At 36.0% G+C, this 2,837-nt stretch overlaps 1 pseudogene; it reads left to right on the top strand.

Moving 5' to 3' along the window:
- The first annotated feature begins 835 nt into the window (after nucleotides 1-835).
- LOC110595739 lies at nucleotides 836-1,797 on the top strand (annotated as a pseudogene).
- Nucleotides 1,798-2,837: the final 1,040 nt, after the last annotated feature.

The following is a 2,837-nucleotide window of genomic DNA, read 5'->3' as shown; positions in this document are numbered from 1 at the left end:
CCAATTTTTTTTCAGTTAGGTGTTATGTTTATTACTTAAATTTAAGAGATAATTATATATTTTGGATACAAATCCCTTATTAAATATATGTTTTGCAACTATATTTTTTCAATCTGTGGTGTTCCTCTTTATTTTCATAATGATACCTTTTGAAGTGTTTAATTTTTGTCTTCCCAGTCTTGTCAATTGACCTATATGTGTAAGCTTTGAAATCAGAGTAAGTTTTGAAATCAGAAAGACTAAATCCTCCATCCGTTGTTATTAAAACAAAAGATTCTGGGATTTGATAGGAATTATCTTGACTATAAAGACCAGTTTTGTTAGAATTGCCTCTTTATTGTATTGAGTCTTTCAATTTGAGTATGAATGTTCTTCATTTACTCAAATTTTCTTTGATTTTTCTCACCAATAATTGGTAGTTTTCTGTGTATGCTTTGCACTTTTTTCTTAAATCTGGTACTAAATATTTTTATGCTGTTGCAAATGAAATTCTTTTCTTAATATCATTTTTTTCAATTCCTAGTAGGCAAAAATAAATCCCCCAAGGTGCTCATGTTCTAACACCTGCAAAAAAGGAAGTTAAGTTTGCAGAAGGAATCTGCTGACTTAAAATAGAGAGATTATCCTGTATTATTCTGGTGGGCCCAATATAAACATGTGTTCTTAAAAGTGAAAGAGAGAATCAGAAATTCAGATAAGAGATATAACTTTGTTGACTTTGAAGATGGAAGAAAGAGAGCATGAACCACTGAAAGTGTAGAGTCTCTGGAAACTAGAAAAGGCAATTAAAAGGCACTTCCTTTTAGGTGTCAAGATTTTTCTTTGGCACCTCCAGAAAGGAACACAGGCATGCATACTCCAGATTCTTATGCCCAAGTTTCTGAATATGTTTTACTTTCTCCCTTCTCTGCAGGTCTTGGCAGAAAAACTCACCATGGTCACTGAGTTCCTGTCACTGGGATTTTCAAGCCTTGGTCAAATTCAGTTTGACCTCTTTGTGGTGTTTCTTTTTCTGTATCTAGTCATTCTTAGTGGAAATGTCACTATTATCAGTGTCATCCATCTGGATCAAAGCCTCCACACACCAATGTACTCCTTTCTTGGCGTTCTCTCAACATCTGAGACTTTCTACACCTTTGTTGTCCTACCCAAGATGATCATCAGTCTACTTTCGGTGGCCAGGACAATCTCCTTCATGTGTTGTGTCACTCAAATATTTTTCTTTCTTCGTTTTGCTATCACTAACTGCCTGCTATTGGGTGTGATGGGTTATGATCACTATGCTGCCATTTGTCACCCTCGGCATTACCCCATTCTTATGAGTTGGCAGGTGTGTGGAAAACTGGCAACTGTCTGTGGGATTGGAAGTTTCTTGGCCTCCCTTACAGTAGTAAGTTTAGTTTTCAGCCTCCCTTTTTGTAGTGGCAACAAGGTCAATCATTACTTCCGTGACATCTCTCCAATCATTCGTCTGGCTTGTACCAATACAGATGTTAATGAATTTGTCATATTTATCTGTGGGGTTCTTGTATTTGTGGTTCCCTTTTTCTTTATATGTATTTCTTATCTCTGTATTCTAAGGACTATCCTGAAGATACACTCAGAGGGCAGTTCATTATGGTTGTGCTTCCTTCATCTACCTGAGGGCCTACAGCAAACTATATGTTCAACAAGGACAGGCTGGTTACAATGATGTACACCATTGTCACTCCACTACTAAACCCCATGGTATATAGCCTCAGAAACAAGGATGTCCAACTTGCTATCAAAAAAGTGTTAGGCAAAAAGAATTTCTAAAACTATGATTGAAAGATCTATTTTAATTTCATAATAAATAATGTAATTTTTATCACATGCATATTATGTCTGGAAGAAATCCATTGAAATATAGGACTCATTAAGATACACGTCATGAAATATATTTTTCTCCACATAATTTCTTTGAAACCAACTTACAGACTAGCATTTTTCAGCTTCTCACATGGAATCTCAGATGCTCTTCAAATTTAAACACCCAGTCCACTGCAATAGTTAAATGTCTAAACTTTATTTAAGATAATTTGTCTTCCTTTTTGATGTGCTAAACTCTGAGTTGGGAACCATTCATTGAGGCCAATGGAAGTTGACATATATTAGCTCTGTTAGCAACCATTTCTTTTTCTGCTTATTTCAGTGACTGAGTCCTCAGGAATTACATTGGGAAGAGAGGCACAAATGGAGGGACCTTCTTACTTGACTGCTACTGTTACACTTTGACAGTGGTGCTCTCAGATGTAGGGGAGCTTTTGTGGTTGTTGGAGTAACTCCTCACCAGGAATTTCTGCTACATTTCTTGTAATAAGATTGAAGGTGTCTCTGGTCAACAGCTTGCGAATTTTCCTTTCAAATCTGAAAGTTGAGTATTGTTCTGAGTCACATGTCTTCTGTAGGTTTTATTGAACTAAGTTATTTTTAAGGAATTCCAGAATGACTTTCTCCCAAATGGCCACTGTCTGATTCAAAAGAAAATTTTGAACAACCTTGCTACCCACAGTCAGTTGAAGTGCAGATATCTTTATGCTCTGGTATTTCAGGCCAATAACACCAGGGTCCTACATCCAGATTTCTCAGGTAGACTTATAACAATCCTCTTTTTCCCTTTACCTTCAGGATTTATGTATCAAAGTCTTGAAGTAGTTTCTACTCTCAAGAGGAGATACAACATCAGGAAATCCAACAGCTTCCTCCAAAAACCATATTTCCTCTCTCTTTTTTATCTTTTATTTTTGGGGAGTAGCTTGCACAATTTCTTCCCTCAGCTTTTGTGTTTCTATTAAAAATAAGCAGAAAAACTTAAT

Source organism: Carlito syrichta, unplaced genomic scaffold (genome assembly GCF_000164805.1).
Source record: "Carlito syrichta isolate Samal-C Ts95f unplaced genomic scaffold, Tarsius_syrichta-2.0.1 Scaffold303893, whole genome shotgun sequence".
NCBI classification, from domain to species: Eukaryota; Metazoa; Chordata; class Mammalia; order Primates; family Tarsiidae; genus Carlito; species Carlito syrichta.
This window is presented reverse-complemented; position numbering and strand designations above follow the sequence as displayed.